This window comes from Toxorhynchites rutilus, chromosome 3 (genome assembly GCF_029784135.1).
Source record: "Toxorhynchites rutilus septentrionalis strain SRP chromosome 3, ASM2978413v1, whole genome shotgun sequence".
NCBI classification, from domain to species: Eukaryota; Metazoa; Arthropoda; class Insecta; order Diptera; family Culicidae; genus Toxorhynchites; species Toxorhynchites rutilus.
The window spans coordinates 283,619,392-283,627,803 of record NC_073746.1 but is presented as its reverse complement, the minus strand read 5'-3'; the positions used below and the strand labels follow the sequence as shown (position 1 = coordinate 283,627,803).

At 39.9% G+C, this 8,412-nt stretch overlaps 1 long non-coding RNA gene across 1 annotated transcript; it reads left to right on the top strand.

Annotated features, from left to right (window-relative positions):
• The first annotated feature begins 2,749 nt into the window (after positions 1-2,749).
• Positions 2,750-3,537, top strand: LOC129777976 (uncharacterized). Its single transcript, XR_008743338.1, has 3 exons — positions 2,750-2,991; positions 3,048-3,219; positions 3,276-3,537. It is a non-coding gene; the product is annotated as an uncharacterized LOC129777976 (long non-coding RNA).
• Positions 3,538-8,412: the final 4,875 nt, after the last annotated feature.

Sequence of the window (8,412 nt, the reverse complement as noted above, 5' to 3'; positions counted from 1 at the left end):
AGAAAACTGCTCTCGCCGCTGGAAAATGCCTTTTTCACGCTTGACTTTAAATCCGGAAACCATGAATGAATTCGCGAAAACTAAATGAACGATCGGAAAAAGTCACAAATGAGCCCAAAACACCCATAAATTCACACAAGATCTCATCCGGGAAAGGAATCATAAAAATTTGTTTGCTTATTATTTTGGATATTGTTTTAGAAATCATCGAAATAATTCTTCAGGACAACTATATCGAAATAATCAGAAGTAAAAGAAACTTGTTTGAGTGGGCCGATGCTGCTGGAAGCCATGATATGGGCTGACCTAGTACATCTTTCATTATATCCCACATGATCAGTGTTCAAATTTTCGTTTTCCCCCCATATATTCCTGTTAGACGTAATCCTACGTCAAAAGCCAAATCGAGGATAAAAACGCACAAATGTACTCACAAACAAAGATTCACGTCAAGTTTGAACACTTTTCTCATAGATGAATGACAACAACTTGTTTGATTGAAATTGTCCGATTTGAATTTTCTTGATGAGAAAGCGCAAAAAGAATAAGAAGAAAACAAACTATCTGTCATTCAGCTGGCTCCTCTCTCTCAGGTTAAAAGCTAAGAGAGAGGAGCCAGCTCGCGTTTGTTGTGATCACCCTTATGTCAGCGCGAACCAGTCACGGTGAACCAAGGGGAAGTATTGAAATATGTAGAAAATTTCAACATGATATTTTTTTGCAAGACGTTTTATGTGAAAATAATGTTGACGTCGGACTACATCTTTCATTTCTATACTGGGGTGTAAGTTCAAGGCATCGAGAACGAGAGTGTTACATTGAAGAAACAGGATTTTGAGCAATAAACCCTCTTCGCCGGTTGAAAGAAATGGTATGATAACCGCTTCATTCCAAAGAAAGAAATCTACGCGTTATATGTGTGTTACTTATTGATCCAAAAACTTGTTTCAATAGCTCAAAAATTGTTTTGAAAGCAAGCTATTGAAATCACAAAAATCTGTATATAAGTAGGTGCCAGCTCCACTCAATTATAATTGTACAGCGGTTAGATCATTTTGGAACAGTTACTGCTGCAAAAAAAAACAAACTTGCTGCTGTGAAGAAGGCGACCAGCAAGAAGAAAGCTGCTGGTGTGGCTGCCCGAAAGCAAAAGTCAAACAAATCCTCAAAAATCGTTGCATGCAAGCCGAAAACGCCGAACTCATAGAAATCAGTAGCAGCTTCGAAAAAAACCTACCATCGCTACACATAACGCACAACACGAGAGAAAACAAGATAGTGTTTTCAGCAAATCAAATCCAGTTCTTTTCAGAAAGAGTTTATCAAATACTGCGGTCAAATACATTATTTTTGTAATTTCTTCGATCAAGTGCGATCAACGTAAGATTACATCTTTCGAGCACTTATTAGGAGTACAATGAATCTTGAGAAAGACAATTCATTCCTGCTCGACACTCGCACTAAAAATGTTCACTCATCAATGTCACAAACGGGAAGTGGGTGTTGTGAGGGAGGGCAGAGAGAGCGCAACATTTATGCAGATTGATTGGACGACAGATATGTTGTATATGGGAAATGGTATTCAAATTATATTACACATAAAGGGGAGAAAGAATCTAGAAAGAATCTATTGGTTCACCTTCACTATCGGTCAATTCGATTGGATCTTCAGTGATACTATTGCCTTGATTAAACCTGCATGTCAAATTTGAATATTGCATATGAATGGTCCATCAGTGATGGACAGGAATATCATGGCAAAGATGACGAGAGACTGGTGGTATAATTCTCATCTTCATCCGAATGCCTGTTAAAAATGCAGACACAGCATCCTTTTTAGTCAACCTAGTATTATTACCATCGGACACAAACAAAATTCCCTCAAAATGCACCTGAGAGAAATCAATGTTGGCTATTTTCATTGGAAGATAAGCTCTTATTTTATGTATTCCACATACACACAGGTTTTTTTTACGCGGGGGATACGTATCTCGTAAAAAAACCGCGTTAATTGAAAAATCCGCGTAAAAAACGCGTTAATTGGAAAATCCGCGTAAAACAACCTGGGTCTACGCTGCACGTTCAAATTGCATCGGAGATGAACAATCATCGCCCACATTGCAAAAATCGATTCGTCGAGCTTGCAGCAATAGATCAACCTGGAACCAGTGAAAGAATACAAGAATTCGCGAAAACTGAATGAACGATCGGAAAAAGTCAAATGGGCCCAAAACACCCATAAATTCACACAAGATCTCCACCGACAAACGAATCATAAAAGTCAGTTTGCTTCTAATTTTGGATTTTGTTTTAGAAATCATCGAAATAATTCTTTAGGACAACTATATCGAAATTATCAAAAGTAAAAAATGTTTAAATGGGCCGATGCCGCTAGAAGCCATGATGTGGGCTGACCTGGTACATCTTTTATTATAATATGATTATTATAATAAATAATATGATCAGTGTTCAAATTTTTACCCCCCATATATTCCTGTTAGACGCAGTCCTATGTTAAAAATCAAATCGGAGATAAAACGCACAAATGTACTCACTAACAAAGTTTCACGTCAAGTTTGAACACTTTTCTCATAAATGAATGACAACAACTTGCTTGATTGAAATTGTCAGTTTGGAATTTTCTTGATGAGAATGCGTAAAAAGAATAAGAAGAAAACAAACTATCTGTCATTCAGCTGGCTCCTCTCTCTCAGGTTATGACCAAAAGAGTAGAGAACTCGATGATGTCACTTACACCCCTTTCAATATACTTTACGTGTCCACGTGGACATTATCAAAACCCCCTACCCCCTCACCATGGACAAGCGTGGACATTTTCGTAAATCCTACAACCCCCCCCCCTAAAGTTGTCCACGTGGTGTGTGGATAGCCCCACACCAGAAAAGATAGCGAAACGAAGCATCACTGGTAGTTGCTTTTTCTTCAACGGTAAACTGTCATCTTATACAAAACAAATGGAACATACAACTGGTGAGTATGAAAACTATTTATGTTTTCCGTTTATAATTTATTTATTTATATTTCAGATAGTCTTCAGCAAAGTTATCTATCTATTACATATAGTTGCAAGCAGAAGAGAATTCGCTGCAAGTCAATTCCAGCCTGCAAACACTATTCGAAAAATTGAGTCTCCTACAGCGCCAGCGCCAGAAGAAAATACGAAAGGTGAATTTTGGATTGATATGTCTCGGAGAAGGAGTATGTATATCACATTTTCATTATGCTCAAAAACATCCCCATCGAATTAATTCCAGGCTTGCAATAAGTTGATTGGAAACCACAGTTTTGGACTCAACATGTTTCTCGGCCGTTAACGAAGTCCGTAGATCATGACAAACAAGTTGACAAACAAATGAACTCGTGTGCTACAATCGACTCGACAACATACCGCCGCCTGGCTATTCGGTGAAACCGACTGAGATTTCTGATTATTATAATTAAAGGGTGTGTCACATCAAATTGCATCACGGAAAAAACGCTGTAGAAATTCGCCCAGTAGACCGATCCTTTTGAAAATTTTAGACAGTAAAATAAAAACTATTAAAAAACTTTTGATATTTTCTTTTTATTCATACTTCGAGCCCAAGCCCGTATGCTCGCACCTTCCTCTTTACCCCGTCCATAAGGTTCTGTACAACGTCAGGTTGTAGTGTTTTTTGATCAGAAATCCATTTTCTCTTGAAGTCCGCCTCCGATTTGACAACTTTTGAGTTCTTCCGGAGGGCCTGCTTCATAATCGCCCAATATTTCTCTATTGGGCGAAGCTCCGGCGCGTTGGGCGGGTTCATTTCCTTTGGCACGAAGGTGACCCCGTTGGCTTCGTACCACTCCAACACGTCCTTTGAATAGAGGCACGAAGCGAGATCCGGCCAGAAGATGGTCGGGCCCTCGTGCTGCTTCAATAGTGGTAGTAAGCGCTTCTGTAGGCACTCCTTAAGGTAAACCTGCCCGTTTACCGTGCCGGTCATCACGAAGGGGGCGCTCTGCTTTCCGCAAGAGCAGATCGCTTGCCACACCATGTACTTTTTGGCAAACTTGGATAGTTTCTGCTTGCGAATCTCCTCCGGAACGCTGAATTTGTCCTCTGCGAAGAAGAACAACAGGCCCGGCAGCTGACGAAAGTCCGCTTTGACGTAGGTTTCGTCGTCCATTACCAGGCAATGCGGCTTCGTCAGCATTTCGGTGTACAGCTTCCGGGCTCGCGTCTTCCCCACCATGTTTTGCCTTTCGTCGCGGTTAGGAGCCTTCTGAACCTTGTATGTACGCAGGCCCTCCCGCTGCTTGGTCCGCTGGACGAATGAACTTGACAAATTCAGCTTATTGGCGACATCCCGGACCGAACTTCTCGGATCATGTCTAAACTGCTTAACTACGCGCTTGTGATCTTTTTCACTGACGGAGCATCCATTTTTGCCGTTCTTCACCTTCCGGTCGATGGTTAGGTTCTCGAAGTATCGTTTTAGTACTCTGCTGACCGTGGATTGGACGATTCCCAGCATCTTACCGATGTCCCGATGTGACAACTCCGGATTCTCGAAATGAGTGCACAGGATTAATTCACGACGCTCTTTTTCGTTCGACGACATTTTTCCAAATTTACGAAAAATTGACAGTGAAGCATGGCCAACGTGATCTATACACTCTTATCTGATTATAAGCGAAAGCTGAAGATATAATTCCTAAAAATTAAATTTCTACAGCGTTTTTTCCGTGATGCAATTTGATGTGACACACCCTTTATATCAAATACCCGATAGATTTAAAAACGATGGGGGAAAGATTGAAAAATAGGTGAGCATGACAGTAAAAAATTGTCTATATTTTTTCATTCATTGTCGCTTGATACTCTTTCTGGATATTACGTAGCATAAAGATTGTTCGTGGCAGATATTGGGCGTATTTTCTGAACTGTCGATCACCAGAATCTGAATATTATCGGTAGGCCAAGAAATATCACATGTTCCTCTGATGTATCATATTACAATTATTTAGGTGCGCGAACACGCGTTACTATCACACCAAGATGATGAAGATCTGCCTTTGGGATAAATGATGTTGGTGTGGGGACAAAGCTTACTCCCATCCGTGGCTCCGATGGCTACACCTACTGATTCATGTGCAAGCTGATGCAAAAGACCTGCGAACTTCGTGTTGTTTCGATATTGCCGAGGAACTGCTAAGACAACTAAGTGTGAAAAGATTCTTACAAACTATGTTTGTGGATCGAACAACAAACTCTACCGGAACGAGTGCCACATGAGAAAAGAGAATTGTGGCTAGCGCATGTTCGTAGTGCCGATGCAGTTTTGTTTGGCCACATTCTCCTTTGAGATATGCTCAAGAATGGTTGAGTGTGCATGTATTTTTATTTCCGTTTTTGTTAGTAATAAAATAACAAACATTATTCATAAATGTATTTTCCTTTTAATGCTTCATTCCTTCTCAATAACAAACCAAGGCAAACAAGAGGCAGGCAGTGCTGGAAGCAGCGCTGCAAGCAGGTCGACGCCTTGCACATGTTGGCAAAAAAGTGGCGTCAAGTTGTTCGATGAATACATATAAAAGGTCGATAAATGGATTGCAAGGTGGCAACCTCAAATACTGAGGTCGATTGTTGACATTTCATCGACCCAATCTTGGCAGGCAAAGAGGAATGTGGGTTCCTACAGGAATCGATTATTAATCGAACGAATATTGCGCAATCAATAATCGAAGCGAACGAATAATTTACGTCGATTAATCGATCCAAACCCAAAGGAAAAAAACGACGTACGACCGCTGCAGTTTTATCCCAAAAAGCAATCATTATCTTTGACACTTCCTTAACTGGTAAACGAAGCTCAATGCCGTCAATGCGAATTGAGCTTCTTTTACGATTTTAGGGGATTTTCAGACGGAACGAACACTGTTTTCATTTCAGATGGCTTTCTAGCAAAAGAGAAATGTTAGTTCAAATAATTATTTCTCTCAGTGTGACGATTAATCGATTAATCTATTATTTGGGGCGATTAATCGTATCGAATATCAAACTGCTGAAAAGTATTCGATTAGCTGATAAACGATTAATTTCAAAAATCGGGGATCACTAGTCGTGCCCCCTAAAATCTTCACATGTCACATTTGGCTCCATTTGCTTGATTAGTTTTCGAGTTATGCAGAAATTTGTGTTTCATTTGTATGGCAGTAATACCACCCCTCTCCCCCCTAAGAGAGGGGGGAGGAGTGCCTAACCACCATAGAATCATTTATTGCACTCTAAAACCTCTCGATGCCAAATTTGGTTGCATTTGCTTGATTAATTCTCGAATAATGTAGAAATTTGTGTTTAATTTGTATGGCAGACCCCCTTAGAGAGGGGGGAGGGGTCTCAAACTATCATGAAAACCTTCCCCGGCCCCAAAAACCACTACATACCCAGTTTCGTGTCGATCGGTTCAGTAGTTTCCGAGTCCATAAGAATCAGACAGTCATCCATTTTTATATATATATAGATTGTTTGAACTACAAAGTTCATTCGTATCTAGCCTTGAAAACGGCCAGTTAGAAGCCCAATTAATAAATAGTGCAGGGAGCAGAAAGAAAACGTTTTATGTACTGTGAAACACTCCTGTTGAAGAAAAGAAGTTAGCAGTCCTTGCGAATGGTTATGCATGTGTGATTACATAATCAGGCAAACATTCTGCGAAGAAGTGCACAAACAAAAATCGATAATGTGTTTCTTTATTCTGTGGCCTCCCAATCTACATTTGGTGTTTGTGTAAACTCATAAGAATTCTATTTTTATGATTTGTAATTTATTTCATCAACGTCACCTTTTTATGAAACACACTGTATTCTCGATTACATATGGCTTCATTAATTCTGCGTATTATTCGATCGTATGGACAAAAAAAATTTCTGTGACTTTCGATTGGACCTCACCAGTCAGAATTGTCTGACTTATCCTCGTTGCATCGTTTTAATAAAAACACACAATGTCTATAAACCAGGTATTTCCTTGTCCATTTTATTGACTTCAGAAATGAGCAAGAAAAAATGTTTATACTTTCCGACTTCTAAAGGGTTTTTAATAAGAGCACTACAAAAGTTTTTAATAAAACAAACATGATTTTGGATATCAATGGTATTCTTTATTCATGTGAAAGCACATTTGATGCCATTATATATGGAACGCTTGCTGAAGTCCAGACGCTGAACCCAATTTTCGAGGGTTTTCAAGCATAAATCGCAATTTCACATTCGATATTCGTACGAAGTTCATCAATCGTCGCTGGCTTGTTAGCATAGACCATAGACTTGACGTAGCCCCACGGGAAATAGTCTAACAGCGTGAAATCGCACGACCGAGGCGGCCAATTGACTGGGCCATTTCACCAAACTTGGTTTTCAATAAATCGATTGTTAAATTCGCTGTGTGGCTTGTTTCGCCGTCCTGCTGAAACCACATATTGTCCAAGTCCATATCATCCAATTCGGGCCAAAAATATTCGGTTATCATTGAGCGGTAGCGATTCCCATTCACAGTAACGTGCCGGTCTTGATCATCACGAAAGAAGTACGCTGCCGGACCATAAATCGCACCAAACACTATTTTTTTCGGGATGCAATAGTGACTCATGGAGTACGTGTAGATTGATGTCTGATCAAAGACGCATATTTTCCTTATTGACAAAGCCATTCAGCCAGAAATAAGCCTCATCGCTGAAGTGATTTTTCGATGAAAATCCAGATCATTTTCAATTTGTTGCTCAGCCCAATTCACGAACATACGACGCTTCTGGTGGTCAAGTGGCTTCAGTTCTTGTGTCAATTTGATCTTGTAAGGATGTAGACCAAAATCTTTTCGCAAAATTTGTCACAACGAGGTCACAGAGATGACCAACGCGTGAGAACGACGTGTGAGAGACTGATTTGGATCTTCCTCAATTGATGCACTAGCGGCAGCAATATTCTCAACACTACGGGCACTTCTTTGTCTCACTGGCACGGAAACATTTTGTACTGTGCCTATGGATTCAAACTTTTCCACTAGACGCTCAATTGTTGATCTGGCAGAACCATTATGACGACCATAAATTGGACATAGCGCTCTTAAAATTGAGGCCATTGACTCCGAATTTCGGTAGTAAATTTTAATAATCTCAACTCGCTGTTCGATCGTATATCTTTCCATTATTAAATGTGCAAACCTTACTGAAGAAAAATGTCAAGAGAGCGGGAAAAATATGGCGTCGTTTGCTGTCTCTATCAATCTACTTTTGTAGCGTCCCTATTGAAATACCCTTTACAGATTGGACGCATTTTGGCTTGGATACCGAATAAATTACGATCATTTGCACTGCATGTTTTTGTACGTGGAAATTTGTTTCAAAAAGCAAATAAATAATAGAG